This window comes from Diospyros lotus, chromosome 10 (assembly GCF_014633365.1).
Source record: "Diospyros lotus cultivar Yz01 chromosome 10, ASM1463336v1, whole genome shotgun sequence".
Classification (NCBI taxonomy): Eukaryota; Viridiplantae; Streptophyta; class Magnoliopsida; order Ericales; family Ebenaceae; genus Diospyros; species Diospyros lotus.
This window is the reverse complement of record NC_068347.1, coordinates 7,759,025-7,785,847: the sequence shown is the minus strand read 5'-3', so window position 1 is coordinate 7,785,847 and position 26,823 is coordinate 7,759,025. Positions and strand designations below refer to the sequence as shown.

Sequence of the window (26,823 nt, the reverse complement as noted above, 5' to 3'; positions counted from 1 at the left end):
CTCAACTTCATTAACATCCGGCATTAACCCAATGCCCTCAATTTCGCCACACATCGCAAAATCACCATCAACACTATCTCCAAACAACCAACCACGGCATACATCAGTCGTTTAATAATTTCCAAATAACCCCGACCTAGGGTTTAATCCAACAAATAACTATTTTACATTAACTCGCTTAATGTAAATAACTTGGGAAGAAAATATTAATTTACCTCGGCTCATCTGGAGAGAAATTCGAAAAAAAAAACGCCCACGCCGACGTTACCTCCCGACCTGCCACTCGCGCCCAAAATTCCATTTTTGAGTTTTCGACACGCTCTTCAAGCCCCAAACTAATTTCTGGAACTTTCCCCCATTTTTCTAGATTTTTTCCTATTTTTCCATATTTTCTTTTTATTTATTTTTCTATTTTTCCTTTTCTTTTCTATTTCTTCCTCTTCTTCTTTTTTCTTATTTTCTTTCTTCTTCCCTGCTTCTTCCTTCCCGCTCACGCAGCCGGTTGCTGTTCATCATCTTCCACCTCTTGCGCGCGCCCACGCAGCCGGCCACCGCCGCTGCTCACGCTGCCATCTCCTCCGGCCATAGGCCGACCACCTCCAGCTGCCGCACCGCCGCCACAGGTACCGGCTTCATCTGCCTTGGCCGCTACCTTCGCGAGCCGCCATGGTGGCCTCATTCGCGCAGCTTGCACGCACCTTTGCTGCCATCAATGCTGGTCGATCAGCCGGCCATCAAAGCACCCAAGCAGCTGTCGCGCGCCACCGCAAGTCTCCGGCTCCCCCCATGAGCTCTACCGTGCCCTCGCTGGTCCGCCTCTGCTCTGCCTCGCATCGGCCATGGCAGCCATCACAGTGGCTTCTTCTTCCAGCCACCCGCTACCTGCAGCGCCCCTACTTTTTTATCGTTGCTTGCTGCTCGATCATCGGCCGGCCACCCTCGCGGCCTTGATCTCTCTCGGTCTTGCTCTCATGCTCTCTCTCGTGAGCTTTCTGGTTCAAAATTTCAGATGGGGGGCGTACTGTGGAAGCTTGCCCAACAAGCTCACGCATTCTCTTAAAATCTAAGTAATTTCCAAAATCCCTCATTTGCCCCTCTTAATCTCATTCTCTCGGCCACTTCTCCACCTCACACGAGCTAATTATTTCGGCCATTTCAATATCAGAGGCGTGAAGCTTCAAGGAAGCTTCCTTACGCCTATTTATATATATATATATATAATTACATATTTAATTTAATTACACTCTTAATCCCCCAGTTTCTTAATTATCTCACTTGGGAATCTACTAATTACACTTAAGACTTTCAATAATATCATTTGAGCCCTCCAAGACCTAAATTAATTACCCTCAAGCCAATTAGATTATTGATTTTCCCAAAATTATTTACCGACACTTACTCAAAAATATCGATTTCTTCCCTACGCCTGCGTGGGACTTCTATTTGACCCGAAGACGCTTCAGGGTTGCCTTACTCACAAAATCGGACCACCCTTAGGGTCCCCTCAGCTTCCCGGAAGTCCCTTGCGATTATTCGGTATTTGCACCCCTTCAAGCTTATACAGAATTAAATCTGAAAATTATTCCCGATCGGACTGCTTCCAGCATCATTATCCTCATCTCGAGATGCTCACAATCTCTTGCTCTCTTCCCTGGATATCCAAGCCCCGAGGCACTCCCGGCCGCCAATTCGACAATTTTATTAATTAGTTTCCTCGAAACCGACCATTGGGCTTCCAGGACCACCCGAGGTCCTTTCAAATTAATCAAAATTATTTATTCTCAATACCATGTAATACCGGGTATTACAGTGGAGGTCTATGCAGCGAGCGATACCTAATCGGACAGGATCTCAAGGGTCGGCGATAGACGTAGAATTGGGAGAGGCATCCCAAATGTCGTGGGAACGGTTTAAGGAACTGTTCAACTGGAAATTCTTTCCCACTTGCTGAAAGTTGGCTAGAGCTCGAGAGTTTATCAACTTACGCCAAGGGCCAAATATGTCTGTGGCCCAATACGAGGCTGAATTTTTGCAGTTAATCAAGTATATGCCGTTGTATGGGATGGACGATGTGGAAAAGAGACGAAAATTCTTACAAGGCTTGCGGATAGAGTTTCAACAACTGATGGGCTTGGTCCACGTGGAGTCTTACGTGGATATAGTTTTCAAAGCTATGACGGCCGAGGAGAATATGACACGAGTGGAAGAACTAAAGGCCACAACTGTTCAAACTGAAGGATAATTAGAGAAATCCCACTCGACTATGGGACCTCGAGATGGGAAGATTGTGAAAAAGGGCAAGGCGTGTTTTGAATGCAAGAAGAGGCACCCGGGAAAAAGGTGCGATGGCCAAAGCATTATCTGTTACACCTGTGGACAACCCGGGCATATTTCTAGAAATTGCTCAAAGGGAATAGTCCAAGAAGGTAAAGCTATAGCAGCAACACCAGTGAGCGTGATCTGCTACAATTGCAACCAGCACGGGCACATCTCGAGGAATTGCCCGAAGAAGAAAGAGTAACCACTAAGGATTGAAGAGGGAAAAGGGACCAGACAGGGGCGAGTCTATAATTTGACCAAAAAAGACGTAGAAGCGAACCCTGCAATTATCCAAGGTATTCTCTTCATTTTGGATTCTCCTATGCATGCATTGATAGATCCAGGGTCTACTCATTCTTTTATATCGCATGCTTTGGCTGGGAGTTTGAGAGTAGAAACCGAGTCTATGGGGTGTCTTATGGTGATTTCAACACCTATGGGAAAAAGTATGAAGTCCTCAGAAATGGTGAGGGGATGCAAAATTAGCCTGAGTAATATTCGGTTCCAGGCTAATCTGATTCTATTATAAGTATATGACTTCGATATAATCTTAGGGATGGACTTCTTGTCCAAGTACGATGCCAATATAGACTGTCGTAGGAAGATAATGACTATAAGAAATCTCGAGGGAAGATGGGTCAAATTTCAGGGGCAAGGTAACCCCGACGTTGGAAAGATGATTTCAGCAATAAAGGCAGCGAAGTTGCTGAGTCAAGGAGCTCATGGATTCATAGCTTATGCTCAGTTAAAAGAAAGAGAGGTACCGAAGCTCACTGAGGTGCGAGTGGTACGAGAATATGAAGAAGTGTTTCCAGAAGAATTACCGGGACTACCTCCACCTCGGGAAATTGAGTTCTCAATTGAGTTAGTGCCAGGAACCCAGCCGATATCAATTCTGCCATACTGAATGGCCCCAGTGGAGATGAAAGAATTGAAAAGTCAGCTACAGGAGTTGACTGATAAAGGGTTCATTAGGCCAAGCACGTCGCCATGGGGCGCACCAATACTATTTGTAAAGAAGAAAGACGGGAGTCTAAGGATGTGCACTGACTACCGTCAGCTAAATAAGGCCATTGTAAAGAACAAATATCTGCTCCCAAGGATAGATGAGTTGTTTGATCAACTGCAAGGTGCGAAGGTGTTCTCAAAGATTGATTTGAGATCCGGATATTATCAGTTGAGAATTAAACCAGGTGATGTTCCGAAGACGGCATTTCGGTCGAGGTATGACCATTTTGAGTATTTTGTAATGCCATTCGGATTAACTAACTCTCCAGCAGTATTTATGGATCTTATGAATAGAGTTTTCAAGCCCTACCTGGATCTGTTTGTGATCTTTTTCATAGATGATATATCAGTGTATTCTTCAAATGAGAGTGACCACGAGGAGCACTTGAGAATAGTGTTAAGAACCCTCAGGAAACACCAATTGTATGTCAAGTTCTCGAAGTGCGAGTTCTAGCTATCCCAAGTGGCGTTTCTTGGGCATGTGATCTCAATCGAAGGAATCTCAGTGGATCCAGCCAAGATTGAGGCTGTTCGAGGATGGAAGCAGTCGATGTGCGTGACTGAAGTGTGAAGCTTTTTGGGATTGGCAGGCTACTATCGAAGATTTGTGGAAGGGTTTTCGAAGATAGCTGCACTTATGACGAAGCTCATACGGAATGAGGTAAAGTTCGAATGGACTGCAAAGTGCAAGAAAAGCTTTCAAGAGCTCAAGGACAGATTGACCTTGGCACTTGTGCTGGCAATGCCTAATGGGCCCGGTGGATATCTTGTATACACCGATGCCTCAAAGGTTGGTTTGGGTTGTGTATTGATGCAGCATGGTTGGGTGATTGCATATGGATCACGCCAGTTGAAGAGACACAAAGTGAACTACCCAACGCATGACTTGGAGCTGGCAGCGGTGATATATGCTCTGAAGCTATAGAGGCACTACCTCTACGGAGAGACGTTCGATGTATTCACAGACCACAAAAGTCTAAGGTATGTGTTCTCGCAGAAAGAGTTGAACAATGAGGCAGCGACGATGGATGGAGTTCCTGAAGGACTATGACTGCACCATCTTGTATCACCCGGGGTGTGTCAATGTGGTAGCTGATGCTTTGAGTAGAACTGTGCCTAATGTTATGGCCGGGTTGATGGCCCAGGAGTGGGTGTTGATTGAGGTTTTTAGCCTGATGACGGTGAGTGTAGTACCGAAGGGATCTTCTGTCCTAGTAGCTAGCCTGGCAGTTCGACTGGATCTAGAGACCGAAATATGGGAGGCTAGTGGGAGTGATCGGTGTATACATCTATGGCTAGACGAGCAAGGCCAGCCCAAGAGTTCAGATTTTGAGATGCGAAATGGCATTCTCAGGTTTCGAGGTAGAGTGTACGTGCCAAACCTTCAAGAGTTGAGGCAGAAAATTTTGGATGAAGCCCACAGAGCTAAGTATATCGTGCACCCAAGAGCCACGAAGATGTATCGAGATCTTCGGGAAATCTATTGGTAGCCTGGGATGAAGGCCAGAGTGGCTAAGAGGGTGGCACAATGTGATATATGCCAAAGGGTAAAGATTGAGCACCAGAAACCCGCAGGGTTGATGAGACCTTTGGAAGTTCCCGAGTGGAAATGGGAACATATCATGATGGATTTTGTGACGGGATTTCCAAAGAGTGGAAGGGGCTATGATGCCATTTGGGTGGTGGTAGACAGGTTGACAAAGTCAGCGCATTTCCTGCCTACGAGGATGGACCAACCAGTACGAAAATTCACCGAGCAGTACGTGAAGGAAATAGTACGACTCCACGGTGCGCTGGTAAGCATAGTTTCAGATCGGGACCCGAGGTTCATCTTGAGGTTTTGGGAGAGTTTGCAGGAATGCATGGGGACTCAGCTAAAATTGAGTATGGCTTATCACCCTCAGACTGACGGGCAATCAGAGAGGACAATCCAAACGCTTGAAGATATGTTGAGATCCTGTGCCTTTGATTTTGGAGGAAATTGGGAAAAGCATCTTCCATTGGTAGAATTCGCGTACAACAATAGTTACCACGGCAGCATTAGGATGGCTCCTTATGAGTCTTTGTATGGAAGAAAGTTTCGGTCGCCTATCTGTTGGACCGAAGTAGGGGAACGACATATGTTGGGGCCCGAGCTTGTGCAACAAACTACTGATAAGATTCGAATAATCCAAGCGAGGATCCGAGCTGCGCAAAGCCGACAAAAATCCTATGCTGATCAAAGAAAAAGGGATCTAGAGTTCGAGGTAGGGGATCTAGTGTATCTCAAGGTGTCACCCCAGCATTTGGTGACGCGTGGAAGCGGTAAAGGAAAGCTGAAGCCAAGGTATATAGGACCATATCCTATTGTAGAAAAAGTCGGACCTTTGGCCTATCGATTGGAGCTTCTGCTTAGCTTGTCCGGGATTCACAATGTGTTCCACGTCTCCCAACTTTGAAGGCATGTGCCAGATCCAACCCTCGGAGTTCGGGTGGAGACAATTGAGCTAAGGAATGACTTGACCTACCCAGAGTCACCTAGAGCAATTTTAGATCGCCGGACTCAAGTGTTGCGAAATAAAGAGATCCCATTAGTGAAAGTTCAACGGGGAAAGCACTCGGATGACGAGGCAACGTGGGAACTTGAGGAAACAATTAGGAAAAAATATCCTCATCTGTTCGAGGAAATGGAAATAGAATAGGGAATTTTTATATTTTCTTCCAAAAATTGTATTTTAAAATGCAATAATTATTTAAGCTTTAATAATTTCGAGTATGTTTCAAATTTCGTGGACGAAATTATTTTAAGGGGGGAGAATATAACACCCCATATTTTCGTGAAATTGCCACGTATTTTAAGTGAGTTTAAAATACTGAAAAATATGCTTGAAATGGAAACAAGTGATCGAATCGATCGCAAGGAGTGCCCTGGAGCTTAGATACCTAAGGACAAAAGTATATCTTTGACAAGCGTCTCGAGACGAGATTTATGACGTTGAAAGAAATCAAATTAGAGACGATTTTTTGGTTAAGCTAAGTTGTAACCTAAAATAGCCGAATGATGGTAAGGGGCTTCGGGAAATCGTACATATCGAGTAATTTTAAGTTATTAATTTTGAGATTTTAAGTATCTCGATAAATTTGATGATTGAGGGTGTAATTGTAATTAGAGAATTATCCAAACGAAATAAGGATAAAATTTAGAGCTTATATGGTAAAACATTAAAGTTGAAAACTTGAAATAAGGGTTAAAATGTTATGTAATATCCCGTTCAAGCGATAGGAAGGACCAGAACAACTTATCTTGATGGACCTATGCAAACTTCCCAAGGGGGTCACCCATACCTAGATTACCCCAGGTCAAGCACGCTTAACTTGGGAGTTCTTTGCCTACATTCAGCCCAAAAGGTATCCAGCTAGTGTTGTTTCTTTTCTTACACTATCCTTGATATATACTAATCTCTTTGGGCTCTCGAGTTATTGGGTATTAGCTTGGATTCCAAAAGTTCAATTCATTCTAGTTTTGGATTTCAAAAGCCACTCAATTATGGTTTTGAGTCTTTGGAGTCCATGGCTTAGATTGTGACAAGTGGCATAATGTGATTGATTGAAGAAATCTATAAAAAGGCACCATGGGTTGTTCTCAAATCATTCCAAACAAATTTGAGAGTTGAGGCACTCTAAGAGAAAGAGCTTGCTTTAGAGAGAGAGTAGGAAGTTTGGCAAGAAGGCGGGAAGGAATCGAAGGAGAAGCCGGGGAGAACGAGCCTCATCGGAGTTACGAGCCTTCGCCGGAGTTCACCAAAATCAGTCAGAAAAAAAGCAAGGTAAGTTTGATATTTTTGATAATCTTGTAGAGGGGGAAGATAGGGTTGCATAGGTTTAAACGGGGATCGAATCAGAGTTAAAACGAGGGAGATATGGCCGAAATACGAAAATGACGCAATGCTGTCCGAAATCTGGTAGCAGCGCGTGAGATACACGCTCTGGAAGTGGCTGCGCGTGAAGGCGCGTGAGCCACCTTCCTGGGGTGCGTCAGGGATCCATTTTCCTTCAAATGTTCCAGTTATGCCCATACTTTAATATCCTTTCAGCTTATGTAAAAATATTTGAGTTTAGGTTTACCAAAACGCGTGTTTTCTGCATAAACCTAGGCCGTTTGCTGTGAAATTATACCGTCCAAGAGATAAACCAATAAGTTGAGACTCCTATACTCCAAATCCTATTTTTTATTCTCTCATGAGAGACTTCTATTGCATGAGACGTGTTTCGTGAAGTTCTTATACGCAAACTCTTATTATTCTCTTACGTGAAATCATGTTGCAAATATGAAATGTATTTTTTCTGAAAATTATATGCTATTAGCTTTTTAACTGTTGCATTTATAAAATTCATGTGGCCATACTATTGTACCTATTGTTGTTGGCCGAGGGCAAAAGTCGGATATCCCCCGAGAGGCGCTATGCGTGCGCCATCGAGAAAGCTCTCGTGGGGAATACCGTGAGTCTAAGGAACAACGGATGTGGTGCTTGCATGAGTGCTATGAAGTCGAGCCAAAGTGACATGGTTAGGGACCTCCCGAGAGGCGCTATGCGTGCGCCATTGAGAAAGCTCTCGTTGGAGGAGGCTGACGTGTTCACGAGGCACTTCGGAGTAGTCTTCCTTGTCTTCTCATACATTTTATACCTGATCATGCATCGATATAAACTGTTTTTGGAGTTTCTCACTAGAAGATTCATCTTCTAATTGGACTATGTCCCTGGATTATTCAAACGTTCCAAGTTCGACGAGCGGCTCTACGGGAAAGGAGGTAACTGAAGAATAAGCTTAATTTACTACTGTTGTATATTTAGCATATTCTTGTTTATGTGCGAATCTATGTAATTTTGGATATGTTTAAGATATTCAGTTATCATTTGCGAGAGATGATGTAATACATTTTGTAGACGTCTTGAACAATTTTATGATAAAGCATTATCGTTGTAAACCATATCAGGTTCGATCTAGCTTCCGCATTTGAAATTTTAACACCTGTCTTAGCTATTCGATTATTGGGTTTGTTAAGCTGAGAAGGTGAAAATTAGGATTTTTGGATATTGTGTAATGTATGACAGTGATTGTGATATGAAAAAATTTTATATTCCCGAAATCCTAGGTTATAACACGCTCAAAAAATTTTGGGGTGTTACAGTGCCCGAACCATTTTCTCTCCCAAAATCTTCGGAATATTAGTAAATAATAAAATCCTAATTTTTGAGACTTTTTTGAGATTTTTTTGACATTTATTCGTTATTTTCTTCCCATTTTTCCTTTTCTTTTTCCTTTCTTTTTCTTTTCTTTTCTTTTCTCCTTTTCTTTTTTTCTTTTTTTTTTCTTTCTCCACTTCATCTTCTTCCTCAGCTCCCCTGCTCCCTCGCCTTCAACTTCAACTTCTTCTTTTCTTCTTCCTTCTTTTCTTTCTTTCTTCTTCTTATCTTTTTCTTCTTCCTTATCTTCTTCTTCTTCCCTTTTTTCTTCTCCTTCCTACGCGCGGCTGCTGCCATGGCAGCACGCCCAGCAGCCGCTTTGCCTGTCTTCGTCGCTGCCAACCGCCATTGCGGTCTCCTCCAGCCTCGCCGGCTGCTTCCCACACCTCCGTCGACCTTCGACGCAACTGCTGCTGCAGAACATGGCCACCGCTGTGGCCCACTGCCCACTGGTCGCGTCGCCTGCTTCGTGCGTCCAGCAACTGCTTCTAGCCGCTGCCATGGCTGCCGATCGCGGCTGTTGCGAGCTAGCTTCTTGCGGCCATGGCCGCCCTCTCATTCTTCTTCTCTGCCTTGGCCATGCTTAGCTCAAGCTCTCTCTCTCAATCTCTCTTCCCTCAAGCTCCCTGCCTTAGCTCTTTTCCTCGGCCATTTCCCTCAGTCGAAGCCCACCTCTTCATTCTCTTTCTTCGCCCTTTTATAGTTGCTTCCACTGCTAGCGATCCGCCTTGCCTATCCCTCTTAGCCTGAAGATCACGTTACTGACAGCCATCAATTGGCAGGGGCATAGGATTTGCGTGCAAAGGCTTCCAAAATTTTGCAGAGGCGCGGGTTATAGGGCATGGCTATCAATGCCTTACGCACAAGCATACATAATATATATATGTAATTATATCTTGTATTATATAATTTAGAAAAGTATATGTTTAAATCCCATTTTTAACCTTAAATTTATTGAAATAATTCTCTAGTTGCAATAATATCTTCAAACACTGAATTAATTGGCATTACGACAAAATTAATAACTTGAAGCTTAGTTAAAAGGACGATTTCGCCCCAGTGTCCTCATCGGGCCGTCATTTCATCCTAAAGCCACTAAATGGTTGATCCTTACGGAGAACTGGAGCCCTCCTAGAGTTCCGTTAATTTTTCGAGAGTCTTTTACAACGATTCAGTTTTGCAGCCTAATTGGCAGCTGTAATTTAGTTGTACGGAAAACTGTTCCCAATCTGCTTTCTTTCGATGCCATAAATCTTTTCTTAGAACGCTCATCAAGATCGTATAATTTTTCTTAAACAATTTCACCCCGAGGCATTCCCTGCAGTCAATTCGGTACCTGAAATTGCTATAAAATCAATTTTTTGGTATCCTAAACTCATCGAAATTTTGTGGCAACTTCATACGAGCATGGGGTATTACAATAGGAACAATAGAACCATGCAATGCAACACATAAGAAATACAATGGCTTTTATAGCATAAACGTGATGACAAGGCCCCCCCATAAACCAAGTATCAGGCCCTGCTATGCCCACATAGGAATACACACATGCGGCATGCTCTAAATACATATGCTCACCTAGGGTACCCAAATTAGCTCTTAGACCAACCGGGTCATACAAATGCTCACACATGCCATCACACACAAAGCATGTCCCCTCGTGAATGCAACACAGCCCCTTGTAGCACACACATCATGATATGCACAAGCCAAGGCGGGAATCTGGAGTACCAGCTCTTCTGGCCGTCTAGCGCTTATCGTAACAACCAATGACTGGCACCCATACATCCAGCCATCAACTGCCACGACCAACGGTCAACAGTCAATGGCTTTGTACCCCATACCCTTAAGACACACATAGACACTATTAGTTTTATATCTTCCCAGCTTAATTTTACACAACATTTTTCCATAACTCATAACTCTTCATGTACATAACCGCATAACATCGTGATACCATTCTCATTACTTCTCATTCACATAAAACCATCTCAACATACATAATAAATTATTAATAAAATCCCATTAAACCATAAACAACTTTTCTAAGAACCTAGCCCAACAGGTATGGCATCATTCCCAAGGGAAAAGGAGTAATACGAGGCTCCGTGATGGTCGAAATGAACGACACCATGACATCACTGTTTAACTCAATCCATTAACAATAAACCCATTAATAAAATATAAGTCATATGGTGGTTACCACGTGGATTATTATTATTAAAGCATAAAACCGAGTCACGATGAGGGAAGGTTTAAAATATCAGAAATAACAAAGACTCTCGCAGGAAATGAAGATCATGAGGAGGGGGTTCGGAACTTGCCTGAAATCGGCTACTTTCAACCTCTCTTATGCTTCCGATGTGAATTAAAACATTTCCTAGCAAATAACACAACCGGGACTTAAATTAATTAATTTTAATCGCGTAAAATTTATAATTTAAACATATCACTCTTCTACTAATTTTTACCCACGTACCTGATCACTTTTCATGCCCAAAAATCCCAAAATTCCTTTATTTTTCCTTATTTTCTTCCTTTTCTTTTATTTCCTTTCTTTTCTTTTCTTTTCTTTCTTCTCCTTCATTCTTCTTTTTCTTTCCTGCCCTGCTCCTTACTTCTTCTCCCTTTTTTCTTCTTCTTCTTCTTCTTCTTCTTCTTCTTCTTCTTCTTCCTTTCTTCTTCTTCTTCCTGCGTCTTCCTCCCTGTGCACCAACGACCACTTGCCGCGACTAAGCTCCACCATCCGCCGCCGCTGCTTCCAACGCTGCCAGTGTCAGCTGCCTTGGACCGCATTGCGCCGCTGCTGCTGCTGCTTCGCGTCGCCCATGGCCGCGGCTATTCCTCATCGGCCATGGCAGCGGCTGCCATGGCCGATTGGCCCTCGAGCTCTCGAGCTCTCTCTCCCTCTCATGCTTTCACTCTCTCGCAATCTCACTCTCCTCTGCTTCACCCATTTTGATTTCCATTTACTATTTCAAGCTTAGCTTCCAAGCCATTCACGAGCACCACATAAATATACATATATATCATTAATTTTATTTTATTTAAGTTAATTTGTTTTATTCTATTATCATTATAATTATATTATTATCTTTATTATCATTAACAATATATATATATATGTATTCATATATTAGTTCATTAATTTTAACTTAAGTTAACATAATTTACACATTTATTATCATTATTAGTATTATTTTTACTATTATTTGATTACCTTAAATCCTCAAATATGTAATACGAACCCCAAATACCGAAATTTAATAATTATTATCGTCTCCAAAATTTCGAGATATTACATGGCTTGTCTGTGTCCAGGCATGATAGTCGATAGTTGGGCCCATATCACCAACCATCATCTACCAGGACGTAGCGATCGACAACCAGTAGCTTAACACTCATCAACATAATAAACCACCATCTCAGATGGAGAACATGACCACACCTAGAGACTTAGCTAACCCTGAAACCAAACTCGGCCCTAGGTTGGATACTACCCCAAGGATAACCTAGCTTTATTCCGCTTAGGAAGTAAAGAGTCAACAAACTCTCTAGAAATGCAGTCAAGACACGCTGAGTATATTTACAACCTCTATAGGTTTTATTAAACTATACCTTTATTTTATAATAACTCAATAAGTTATTACATATAATACATAACTATTAAAAATATATTATAATATATATATATAATTTAATGAATTATGTCACACAATACTTATTATTTACTAACATTATTTCTATTATTATTTTTAAGAAAGAAAGATAATAATAAAAATAATCTTTACTAATATTATCTATTACTATTACTATTTATTTGGTTACCTCAAATTGTATTTATAGTCTTTAAGCAACATTTACATAAATGTATATATCTATATAATAAAACACAATTGTTTTTGAAAATGTCTCACTTTTGAGACATTTCAATGGCTGGGATTCTTTTTGCTGTATTTGATGGTTGAGATTAAAATTCTTCCCGCCCAACAATCCTCCTCCAATTTGATGGCTGATTGATGGACATGTGGGCGGCTGCCTCTCTCTTTTTCTCTCTCTCCCACTCTTTCAGTCACATTTGGTCTCATTCACTACTGCCCTTTCTCTTTTTCCCTCTCTCCCACTCCCTCGACTATTCGCCGAAGCTGTCCGCCCAAGAAGCTCCATCGCTGCTCAAAGTCACTGTTCAAAGTGTGTATCTCTCATTCACTGTGTGTCTCTCTCATCTCTTATCTCTCTCTCCATCGCGACTGTATGTATATTTAGTAACTGTGCATAGTCATTGTGTATATCCATCGCGACTGTATGTATATATATAGTCACTGTGCATTTTCTGCTCTTATCAAAGCTTTAGATTTTGTGTTTGTATGTGCATTTTCGTTATGTTGTGTTATTTGTTTTTTTGTTATTCTATTTGTTTTGCTCTAAGGTTGCTGATCTTCATTTATGTCTACCGCCGCGCATGAAGCTTTAAGTTACTGTATGTATATCGCAACTGTGTGTATGTATATATTCTTCTTCTTCTAGAAAATATAATGTGGGTCTGTATTTGGTCTCAGGTAGATGGAGAGCGCAGTGGGTTTTTTGTGCAGCATGGTTCCTGGGTTTTGTTCTCTTGCAAGCTGATTCAGATTTCTGGGTCTCTCTCTCTCCATATTTGTGGTGAGTCTGCTGCAAATTTTGAGAGTGTCAATTCATTCTGGGTTTTGTTTTTATTTCTCAGTCACTCTCTCTCTCCTTCATAGATGTAATATGTATGTATAAAAATTAAAGAAGCAAGGCAACACTCTGCCGTGCTTGCATATATGTATGTATGTATATATAATTTGTTTTGATTTCTCAGTCACTCTCTCTCTCCTTCATAGATGTAGTATGTATGTATAAAAATTAAAGAATCAAGGCAGCACTCTGCCGTGCTTGCATATATGTATGTATGTATATATAATAATCTATATCTATATAATAAAACATAACTGTTTTTGAAATGTCTCAAATGTGTATACATTTTAATGGCTAAGATTTATTTTGAACATTTTAATGGCTGAGATCAAACATTTTCCCGCCCAACGCAGCATCTCAAAGTCTCTCTCCCTCTGTCTTTCTCTCTCCCTCCCACCCACCCATCCATCCCCGTCTCCAACCCCTCTCTCTCTCTCTCTCCCTCCCTCCCACCCACCCATCCCCGTCTCCGGTCTGCATTCTTCCGAATAATTTCTGACGGCGAGAAGGTCGCTGTCTGTAACCTTCCATTAAATCTTCTCCAAGAATCTTATGCTGGCAGCACTCCAACCCCACCATCTCTCATCTATATATATATCACACACACATATATATATATGTTCGGCGAGAATACTGTAAAAGGAGAATGGAAGCTGAGAGAAGAAGACCGCGGGAATACTGATCGGCGCACCTGGAAGAACAAAAAAAGAGGAGAAAAAGAAGAAGACGCACAAGAGCAAGGGTTGAATCGGAGAAGAAATGCCCAGCGCACGCGGTAGAGAAGAAATCGGAAGTAACCCATTAGCATGAAGGAAGCCATTAGCATTCAATTCAAAATTGAAATGAATAAAATGGCTGAAGTCCACACTGTCCTTTCTCTTTTATTTCATTTATTAATTTATAATATATCTACATTCTTTCTCTTTTATTTCATTTATTAATTTATAATATATCTATACATATTGCACGGCAGGCATGGACGTGGCCCTCCAGGCATTTCTCCTCATTTGCAATCTGTCTCCAATTTCATGTAGCCCATTTGTCCCACTTTTTCTTTCATTTCTTTTACCATAATATATAATATAATATTAATATCATATTATATATATAGAAAAATTTGACAGCGCGCTAACACCCACTGTCAATTAATTAATTAATTATTATCTAGATATTAAGACAGAATTTTTTTTTTAAAATATATAAAATGTATGGGAGAGATATTTTAATTGGTGAGATAAATTTTAAATATATATCAATGATTGAGATTGACGGAGATGAATGAAGTTCCTACCCACTCACTCCCTCACTCAGTGCCCCTTCTTTCTTTCTCTCTCTCTCTCTGTGTTATACCATATCTCTCACTCTTTCACTCTCTCTCGACGGTGGATGGAAAGGAGGGTCGATGACGGGTGGAGACGGCCTACAAGTGCAACGGCGGTGAGGGAGGGTAGGAGGGACAATGGTGGGTGAGGGACTGACGGGTGTGATGGTGGTGAGGAAGGGCATGAGGGACAACGGCGAGTGGGGGGGCCAGCGGGTGCAACGATGGTGGGTGAGGGGAGGCGTTGCAAGCGGCAGGTAAAGGGGTGATGTGGTCTAAGAGATGCTGGGGGGTGACGATCGTTTGTGGTCGATAGAGGGGGCGATCGAGCGAGGCAGTGCAAACGGTAGAGAGAAGGGCACAATGGACGGTGCTCGCAACAGAGGGCGACAGACGGCAAAAGGCAGTGCAAGTGGTAGAGGGAAGGGCACGACAGACGGTGCTTGAAGTAAGGGGCGACGGACAATAAACACTACTCGCAGCGGTGGGAGATGGCTGCTGTTAGAGGCCTTTGAAGCCCCCGACCAGCGACTGTAGGGGATTCCAAATTTATTTAAATTTTTATTTTTTAAAAAACTTAATTTAAAAAAAATAATATACAAGGTCGGGGACTCTTTTTCAATTTTTTAAATTTTAATTTTATTAAAATTTAATTTTTAATACTTAAATTTTAAGTATTCTAAATATCAACAGTGTAAGTTTTTGAAAGTTTTTAAATAAAAAAAAACACCAACAGTGTAAATTTTAATATATAAGAATTTGACATTTAGAATTTAAATGATTCAATTCCAAAAGAAATAAAAAATCTCTTTTTTAAATCATTGATGATCAAATATTATTTTTAGTGTAAAATTTTATTCAAATAATGATATCAAAGTAGAAAGCTTAATTTGAAATTTAATATTTTTATGTTGAATCTTTGATACTTAAAGAAATATAAAATTGGTTAATCTATTATATTGAATTACTTAATGATACAAAAATTCAAAAAGGATTCATTTATTTTTTTAATTATATTTTTATTTTATTAATTCTATTTTTTATTTTAGGCACAATAAAATCTTTTTTAAATTAAAATAAAATAAAAACCAAAGAGTTCTCGACCATGCATAATCAAGAAATCCAAGGTTCAGGAATACAAGGGTTCTCGACTACTCACGATCGGGAACCCAAGGCTTTTCGACCCCGAACCGGGGTTCCCTCCCCCCTCAATTGATGGTCGCACGCTGGTGGCAGCTAATATATATTGTTTGATATTTAATTTTTAATTTAATTTGTTCAAATTATAGAGCATTTACTAATATGGTTTATTATATAGATTTAGTAAATTTTTTTATTATAAAATATTAACAAGTATACAATAACTTTAATTTCTGTTGTTTAGTTTACAATTTTTTTTACTTGCTCTTATATTTTGATTTGCAAAATTAGTGAACATTATAAATCTTATATGTTTGTTTTTTATTTGAGTTTTGTAGAGCGTTTAATACAAATAAAATTATTACAACATAATACGGATAAATTATAACTATATTTTAATTTTAATATTATTTACATCATGCCTTTAGGGCATTTATTGTTTTTTAAATATATATCAATAACTGAGATGAATTTTAAATATATATCAATGGTTGGCGGCGGCTGATATATATTGTTTGATATTTAATTTTAATTTAATTTATTCAAATTTAGAGCACTATGCTTTATTATATAGATTTAAGTAATGTTTTTATTATAAAACCTTAACAAGTATATAATAACTTTAATTTTTGTTTTTTTGTTCAGTATTTACAATTTTTTTTGCAATATTTAATTTTAATATTATTTACATCGTGCCTTCTCTCTCACTGCCCCTCTTTCTCTCTCAGACCCACCCACCCATGCTGACAGTGGGAGGGGCAACCTGCGGGGGGTGACAACAGGCGGTGCGAACGGCGGGGGGTTGAAAGGTGAGGGTGAAAGGCTGGGGGGCGATGGCAGAGAGAGGGGTGTGAATTGGGGGGGCGATTAACAGCCAATGATGCTAGCGGTAGTGACGGGGTGAGGGGGGGCAATGGTGGTGCTCTCTACGGTGGTGGGGATGAGGCGGTGCGAGCATAGAGGAAGGGGCGACAAGCCGGTTCTTGCGGCGGTGGCGGGGCGAGGGGACCGACGGTCAGCGAATGGTGCTCTTTGGGCGGTGGGTTGTTTTAGACAGAGTGTGTGTGGGGGGGGAGAGAGAGAGAGAGAATGGGGGATGGCGGAGGAGATGAAGAGACAAGCACGATGGCGAATCTGGTCCGGTGGTGCGGCGACGGGGGGCTGACGGGTGGGGGCGACCAACGGGACGGGTGCGAATCGAGAGCGGCGATGGTGGGGCAACAGCAGACGACATTGCTCTTTGAGGTGGAGGGGTATGAATCTGAGTTCGGTGCTTGATTATTTTGCGTTCAAATTCAATGTTTGATTTTTTTTAGTTGCGCACGGGTTATCTCCAATATATATATATATATATATATATAAATACATCTAAGCACTTCAAGCTCCAAGTGCACAAGGACGTGCTGCCTCCACTTTCATCCTTCCACATACATTACAACATTATATATATAAATATCTAAGCACTTCAAGCTCCAAGTGCACAGGGACGTGCTGCCTCCACTTTTCATCCTTCAACATTATATATATATCACTCCAATTTCTCCCCTAGTGAACACACCCAGTGAACACACTCACACGTACACTGCAACACGCAGCGATACACACTCACACACACAGTGAACTCACTTAGCTCCCAGCAGCTCACCCACAGACTGCACACACACACATAGCGAACTACACACTCTTACATATATACAATAAACTCCCCTGTTGCACAGCCCGCATGCTACAGTTTATATATATATATATATATATACCTGCGTTACATATATATACAGCTTGCTATACATTGCACTCACAGCCACTGATTATATCCAAGCCATTACTGAGAAGTCCACCAACTGAGAAAAATATTTGAGGAACAATAGAAAAAGGAAGACGAACCTCTCTCTCCTTGCCGGCCTAACCCGCACGCATGCATACATGTATATATGAACAGAAACCCACACAAAGCTGAGCTCTCACGCACACTAAAGGTTAATAGAGATTCAAGGAAGCGAGAAGGGGAAGGAGCCTTCCTGTTAAATTGTAGGTACCCGAAGACAAAAGTTGCTGCAATGACCGAAGCTCTCCCCTGTTCTGCAACCTCTTCTTCCTCTGCTCACTGCTGGGAGTTTCTCTTCTTCGCTTGCTGCTGAGCGCTCAACTCAGTCTCCCCCTCTCTCTCTCTAACTCTTACTGATATAAAGGTTGAGACAGCAGCTAGTGGGCGCTCCACCACCGCTGTCTTCCCGATAAATCTAATAATGCGGCCTGGGAACTTGGAAGCAGATAATGCATTCGGCCACGTTTGGGGAGCTTCGGACATACACACACGAACACACACACTGCCTCTTTGCTTAAAGCTCTTACACATAATACACATAATATTATAATAACTATAGATATTAACTGATGATGATGATAATAATAATAATAATAATAATTCTATCCACAATAAATAATAATAATACTAGGAGTAATAATAATATTACTATAATAATAATAGCAGCAATAACAATACTAATAATAATAATAATAATAAATAAATAAATTTGGGTCATTACACTTAATCATATATTAGTTGTGTTTTATTATCATTCCAATTGTTGTTTATTGTGAATTATAAATTCAATTAAGCCAAAAAATATAAAAAGACATTATTTTTTATTAGTTAACTTTGAAAAATCCCATGACCAAAAAAAAAAAAATCAAAACATTCTTTTTTATTAAAAAAATCAGGTTTAGTGGCCCCATAACACCCGATTTCTTTTATTAAAATAATTTTTTGATCTTTTTTCTTGTCTTGGCCATGGAATTTTTCCAAGTTATCCAATAGTCCCCAAAATAAATTATTGTTTAAAAATTATACTTGTATTTTTTGATAAATTTTATAATCATTACATCAATTTAATTCAATGTTGTTAGTAGTTAGAATACTTAATCATGTATTGGTTGTGTTTTATTATCATTCCAGTGTTGTTTATTGTGAATTATAAATTCAATTAAGTCAAAAAATTGTAAAAATACATCATTTTTTATTGGTTAACTTTGAAAAATCCCGTGGCCCGAAAAGAAAAAGATCAAAAAATCTATTTTTATTAAAAAAATCAGGTTTATTAGCTCCACTAAACCCGGGCCGGGTTATGTGGACCCATAAACCCGAATTTTTTTATTAAAATGGCTTTTTTGATTTTTTTTTTCTTCGCTATGGGATTTTTCCAAGTTATCCAATAGTCCCAAAAATAAATTATTGTTTAAAAATTATACTTGTATTTTTAGGTAAATTTTATAATCATTACATCAATTTAATCTAATGTTGTTAGTAGTTAGAACACTTAATCATGTATTGGTTGTATTTTATTATCATTACATTGTTGTTTATTTTGAATTATAAATTCAATTAAGCCAAAAAAATGTAAAAAAACATCATTTTTTATTGGTTAACTTTGAAAAATCCCATGGCCCAAAAAAAAAAAAGATCAAAAAATCTATTTTTATTAAAAAATCAAGTTTAGTGGCCCCACAAAACCCGATTTTTTTATTAAAATGGTTTTTTGATCTTGTTTTTTCTTTTCTTGGCCATAGGATTTTTCCAAGTTATCTAATAGTACCAAAAATAAATTATTGTTTAAAAATTATACTTGTATTTTTGGGTAAATTTTATAATCATTACATCAATTTAATCCAATGTTGTTAGTAGTTAGAACAGTTAATCATGTATTGGTTGTGTTTTATTATCATTACATTGTTGTTTATTGTGAATTATAAATTCAATTAAGCCAAAAAATGTAAAAAGACATCATTTTTTATTGGTTAACTTTGAAAAATCCCATGCCCCCCCCCCCAAAAAAAAAAGATCAAACAATCCATTTTTATTAAAAAATCAGGTTTAGTGGCCCCACAAAACCCGATTTCTTTTATTGAAATGGTTTTTTTGATCTTTTTTTTTTTTCTTTTTTGGCCATGGAATTTTTCCAAGTTATCCAACAGTACAACAAATAAATTATTGTTTAAAAATTATACTTGTATTTTTGGGTAATTCAATAATCATTACATCAATTTAATCCTATGTTGTTAGTAGTTAGAACACTTAATCATATATTGGTTGTGTTTTATTATCATTCTATTGTTGTTTATTATGAATTATAAATTCAATTAAGCCAAAAAATGTAAAAATACATCATATTTTATTGGGTAACTTTGAAAAATCCCATGGCTCCCCCCCCCCCCAAAAAAAAAAACCAGATCAAAAAATCCATTTTTATTAAAAAAATCAGGTTTTGTGGCCTCACAAAACCCGGGCCGATTTTATGGCCGCACAAAACTCGATTTCTTTTATTAAAATGTTTTTTTGATCTTTTTTTTTTTTTCTTTTTGGGCAATGAGATTTTTTCAAGTTATCCAATAGTCCAAAAAATAAATTATTGTTTAAAAATTATACTTATATTTTTGGATAAATTTTACAATCATTACATCAATTTAATCCAATGTTGTTAGTAGTTAGCACACTTAATCATATATTGGTTGTGTTTTATTATCATTCCATTGTTATTTATTGTGAATTATAAATTCAATTAAGAAAAAAAATGTAAAAAGACATCATTTTTTATTAGTTAACTTTGGAAAATCCCATGGCCCAAAAAAAAAATCAAAAAATTCATTTTTATTAAAAAATCAGGTTTAGTGGCCCCACAAAACCCGATTTCTTTTATTAAAATTGTTTTTTGATCTTTTTCTTTTTTTTTTTCTTGGCCATGGGATTTTTCCAAGTTATCTAATAGTCCCCAAAATAAATTATTGTTTAAAAATTATACTTGTATTTTTGGGTAAATTTTATAATCATTACATCAATTTAATCCAATGTTGTTAGTAGTTAGAACACTTAATCATATATTGATTGTGTTTTATTATCATTCCATTGTTGTTTATTGTGAATTATAAATTCAATTAAGCCAAAAAATGTAAAAAGACATCATTTTTTATCGGTTAACTTTGAAAAATCCCATGGCCAGAAAAAAAAAAGATCAAAAAATCCATTTTTATTAAAAAATCAGGTTTAGTGGCTTCACAAAACCCATGTAACCGGTGTTAAGAGATTGAGAAAGGGAGTAGAAAAATTTTCAAAAATGCCCTTGAGAATGTGTTAGATCTTTGAGAATATTGGTGCCCTATGAGAGGGGCATTTTGGTAATTTGGATAGTGAAGTCCAATAAAGGGTATTTTGGTAAATTAGAAATAATTCCTATGTGGAGTTAGGTGTGTAAGTGAATAAAATCCCAATTTTGTATTTATGTGGAGATATATGGGATTAATAAATTCACGAAGGGTATTTTCAAAATTTTGGAATTAATTCCATAGAGGAATTAAATTATGAAAAATTGAGAAAATTGTGGATATTCAATTATTTATGAAAATAATTATTTTTCCCTAAATTGGTGAATAATGTGGTAATGCCATATGGATGGATGAGATTAGGACTTGAGAGCCAAGGTTGGTATCTTGGAGTGACACATGGCTTAATGTGGTTCAAGTTAAATAAGAGAATTAAATAAATGCAAAAGATTTGAAATTAGTTTTTCAAGCATTAAAGGAGAGGCATGATGGTGTTGGATTAAAAGAAAAATCCAAAAGAAATGAAAATGGTCAACCATTAATGTTTGAAAAATATGGAGATTTTATTAAATGAGAAAGAAAGCATTTATGTCTTTCAAAGTGGTCTCTCATGTGATAGTTGGAAAATGGCCAAATTAAATAAATAGAAAAGAAATTCTAGTTTTGGGATTTGAAGACAAGATCAAGGGTGGAGAAATTATCTTGAATTTCCAAGGGTTGAGATTAAAAGTCAAAGAGCACATGGATTGTGTTTCTTGTGTTTTCTCCAAGAGAGAAGATTTGTTTATTGAAATGGATGGTTGAGATTTAGTTTTCCCTTAAGCACATGGATTGTGCCTTTAGTGAATAGTTTAGATTCATTCTTGAAATATGGAAAACTAGTATATAATGGCAAGTGAGGAAGTCTTGTTTTTCTTTGGCCATTTGGAGAAAGAAATGAAGAAGGAAGGAAATAATGAAGAGAATGAAAGAAAGAATGGAGAAGAAAAGAAGAAAAAGTAAGGGATCAAGGTAAGTCCCATTTTTCTTTACTTCCTTTGGTATGCTTTGCATGCAAAGTAAATCTTTATTGGAATGCCATCTTAGATGAGAAAAGATGATGGTGGAAGCTCTCTTGAGAAGAGGATTTAAAGATTCAAAGAGAAGAATGAGGTAAGGGATGGCCCCATGGGAAGGTGGCTTTAATGTGTAGTAAGTATGGTTCATAAATGTATATGTTGTATCTGGCATGTTCTTTTATGTTCATGAGACTTATGGTCATAGGTTAGTTTAGAAACATGGCTGAAATAGTGGGTTGATGACTCTAACCTTGGTGGGTTGTGAGGGCAAAGAGACCTAGCCACACTTGCATGCATTTGGCATCATATAATCTTGTATGTTCATATTTATTTTGCATTGCACCCTTATTGAGCTTAATAGTTCATGAGGTTTTTACTCTCACATATAGGTTGTGGAAGCATGGGAAAAATCAAGACAAAGTGGAATGACTTATCGAAGCATGGAAATGAAGATTCAAGTGTATTGTATGGTTTAGGGAAGCCTAACTTGTTATGTTTGATTTATGAGATGTAATTTTATTTGGTTGATAATGACTTGTTAAAGCCTAAGATCATGTGTGTATTTTATATTTTAGAATGCTTGAATTTATTTTGGAAATGAGATGTTGGCTTATGACACGTTAAAGCCTAAGTTGGGTGAAAGTTTCATTTTTTTGGGTGTGTGTTGTGGGAAGCAACAAAGAAGCAAAATAATATGGAATTTGATTGGAAATGTGGAGATTTTAAATGCATTTATTGGTGTTCAAATTTCTGGAAAAATTTGGATTTAAAAGCCCAAGAAATAAGAAAAAAAAAAAAAAGGAAGAAGTGAAGATGCAGCAGCATGGCAGCAGTAGCAGGCTGGGGGCGTAGCTGGGCCGCATGGGCGCGCGAGCGGCCAGCGGCCTGGTGCGCGCGGCCTGCGGCCAGTGCGCGCTGTTAGCGCACAGTTGGGCCCCGCCGGCCGAAATTTTTTTTAAATTCTAAAAAATTGGGGATTTGGGGGAAATTCTTAATTGATTTTGGGTCTGGAGGAATTTTCAAAATAAATAGATTTTTTGGGCATTTTGGACAATAATGTCGAAATTTTGAAAAATTTAAAATTATGAGTTTTTCCTCCAAAAATTGGTAATCAAGCAATGGATTGATTTAAATGGTGATTTTTATAGAACCCGGTAAAATTCTTGAATGGAAAAAGAATTAAATACAAATAAGAAAATGTCAGTTGGGCATCTTTATGAGTTTTCTTTCAATCAAATGCGGTGTGGTTGAAGCCCAATTCTGCTAGTGAATCCTGGGGTTGAGTTAAGGGAAGGACCAACCTAGTTGCCACCTAGGGCGTTTCGTCTTGAAACATGGTTCTCCCTTCACCAAAGGCCTGGCATGTGAACAATTCGGGTAATTGTTCACAAGTAACACTCATAAGTGAGAGCGGGGCATTACACCCGGGCCGGGTTATGTGAACCCACAAAACTTGATTTTTTTTATTAAAATGGCTTTTTTGATTTTTTTTCTTGACCATGGGATTTTTCTAAGTTATCCAATAGTCCCAAAAATAAATTATTGTTTAAAAATTATACTTGTATTTTTGGGTAAATTTTATAATCATTACATCAATTTAATCCAATGTTGTTAGTAGTTAGAACACTTAATCATGTATTGGTTGTGTTTTATTATCATTACATTGTTGTTTATTTTGAATTATAAATTCAATTAAGCCAAAAAATGTAAAAAGACATCATTTTTTATTGGTTAACTTTAAAAAATTCCATGGCCCAAAAAGAAAAAGAAAAAAGATCAAAAAATTCATTTTTATTAAAAAATCATGTTTAGTGGCCCCACAAAATCCGGGTTTTGTTGCCCCACAAAATCCGATTTCTTTTATTAAAATGGTTTTTTTGATTTTGTTTTTTCTTTTCTTGGCCATGGGATTTTTCTAAGTTATCCAATAGTCCCAAAAATAAATTATTGTTTAAAAATTATACTTGTATTTTTGGGTAAATTTTATAATCATTACATCAATTTAATCTAATGTTGTTAGTAGTTAGAACAGTTAATCATGTATTGGTTGTGTTTTATTATCATTACATTGTTGTTTATTGTGAATTATAAATTCAATTAAGCCAAAAAATGTAAAAAGATATCATTTTTTATTGGTTAACTTTGAAAAATTCCATGGCCTAAAAAATAATCAAAAATTCCATTTTTATTAAAAAAATCAGGTTTAGTGGCCCCATAAAACCCGATTTCTTTTATTAAAATGGTTTTTTTTATTTTTTGGCCATGGGATTTTTCAAGTTATCCAATAGTCCCAAAAATAAATTGTTGTTTAAAAATTATACTTATATTTTTGGGTAATTTGATAATCATTACATCAATTTAATCCTATGTTGTTAGTAGTTAGAACACTTAATCATGTATTGATTGTGTTTTATTATCATTCCATTGTTGTTTATTTTGAATTATAAATTCAATTATGCCAAAAAAATAAAAAGACATCATTTTTTATTGGTTAACTTTGAAAAATCCCATGGCAAAAAAAAAAAAAAAAAAAATCCATTTTTATTAAAAAATCAGGTTTTGTGGCCTCACAAACCCGGGCTAGATTTAGTGGCATTACAAAACCCGATTTCTTTTATTAAAATAGTTTTTCCGATCTTTTTTTTTTCTTGGCCATGAGATTTTTCCAAGTTATCCAATAGTCTCAAAAAGAAATTATTGTTTAAAAATTATACTTGTATTTTTGGGTAAATTTTATAATCATTACATCAATTTAATCCAATGTTGTTAGTAGTTAGAACACTTAATCATGTATTGGTTGTGTTTTATTATCATTCCATTGTTGTTTATTGTGAATTATAAATTCAATTATGCCAAAAAGTGTAAAAAAACATCATTTTTTATTGGTCAACTTTGAAAAATCCCATGGCCCAAAAAAAAAAAATCAAAAAATCTATTTTTATTAAAAAATCTGGTTTAGTGGCCCCACAAAACTCGATTTCGTTTATTAAAATGGTTTTTTTGATCTTATTTTTTCTTTTCTTGGCCATGAGATTTTTCCAAGTTATCCAATAGTTCCAGAAATAAATTATTATTTAAAAATTATAATTGTAGTTTTTGGTAAATTTTATAATCATTACATCAATTTAATCCTATGTTGTTAGTATTTAGAACACTTAATCATGTATTGATTGTGTTTTATTATCATTCCATTATTGTTTATTGTGAATTATAAATTCAATTAAGTCAAAAATGTAAAAAGACATCATTTTTTATTGGGTAACTTTAAAAAATTTCATGGCAAAAAAAAAAACATTCAAAAAATCCATTTTTATTAAAAAATCAGGTTTTGTGGCCCCACAAAACCTGGGCCGGGTTTTGTGGCCCCACAATACCCGATGACGTTGTGTAGTTTTAAAAAATTATTTTTTCATGGAAATCATTATAGATCTAGAATAATATCTATCAAAATATGTTCTATTCACAACCACAATCATACTACACAGCCTTTATATGCAATGTGATCACAAAACAAAACAAATAGAAATGAAATCAATCCTTAGAGATTTAGTCAATGAAATTTTTTGTTGGAGAGAAAGAATTTTGTTGAATGGGATTTCAATGAGGTCATTGTGATTGATGAAAATTGTTAAATGATCTAACAAGCAAAAAAATTGAATGTATAATAAATGATTGAGTTTGGATGATTTGACAATAGAGAGAAAGAGAGTAACGTGAACGTTGGAAGATGAGAGAGAAGAGAAAGGCAATATGAAAGAGACAAAGATATTTTGGTAAATGAAGATAAGGACAATGTGTACTTTCCAATTTAAAATCTCATTAAGAGTATTTTAGGTATCTCACATAAAAGTGGCTATAGAGTGCAATTAGTTTGTTTGATTTGTCAAAAATGTTTTTTTACAATAAAGTGGTTAAAAATAATTTTCTAAATTTCTTTTGGGTTATTTATGAATTTCTCCCTTTAAATAATTTAAAAGAATCTCAATTGAAATCTTTTAATAGTGCTTTGAATGAAAAACCTATTATAAATAGGAAAATTTCAAATTCAAGTGATCATGAAAAATATGTTAAAAATTTTAATAATCAAAGAGCTAATTGTCAAAATCTCATATTTACACACCTCTCATGATATTAAATGTTTTTATTATTACAAGATAGACCACATTACATTTTGTTGTCTTTTTAAAAGGAAATCATCTAGTGGTGCTAAAATAAAATTGATTCCTAAGGGAACGCTAAGATATCTAATATTTCTCATACTAAACCCCAAAGATCCAAACATATTTTGATACCAAAAAATTCTCATTTTAAGAGAAATATATTTAATAATAAATAAATAAATAAATTTCAAACAGATATCCTTTGCCTCACATCCTAGTTGATGACGTGAAAATCTTACCTGCAAGAATAGTTCATGGCCACAATATATAGTGGACATAGACCAACTTCACATTGATCTCTGTTAGGCTTGTCTCTTAGGATGATTCTACAAGAACTTGCAGTGAAAATAGAACTGCCCAAGGCCTTCCCATAAACAGCTAACCCTCGATCGGATGCCTAAGTAAGAAGTCATCCATGAAGGGAGAGGGGGAGAGAGAGAGAGAGAGAGAGAGAGGAGCACATATGTAGTAGCCAAGCCATGAAGATGTCTTGTTTAGACAGTAGAAACACACAACAATCTTTCAAATTATAGAATTAATACAACAAGGTCAACCCCTCAGGAAGAGGAAGAACAAGAGAAGAAGTCGAAAGACGCAGAAATCAATCAAAGTGCTCCTCCATACATGGAAGCATATATAGTACACACATAGTAGATTAGGACTTAGGACATGCATTATTCAAGACCGACCAAGGACACATGCATAATATTTAAATTATAGATTGGGACTTAGGACTTAGGACTTAGGAGTATATATGGCCTCCTCTTAATAGCGTCTGG

At 37.2% G+C, this 26,823-nt stretch overlaps 1 protein-coding gene and 1 long non-coding RNA gene across 4 annotated transcripts in view; one reads left to right on the top strand and one right to left on the bottom strand.

The window, feature by feature from the left end:
- LOC127810911 (uncharacterized) overlaps positions 1-26,823 on the bottom strand; it is a 108,774-nt gene that overhangs the window by 56,780 nt on the left and 25,171 nt on the right. The window lies entirely within an intron of this gene.
- The window catches only part of LOC127810912 (uncharacterized), a 108,614-nt gene that overhangs the window by 56,639 nt on the left and 25,152 nt on the right, over positions 1-26,823 (top strand). The gene's annotated exons all lie outside the window — the stretch shown is intronic.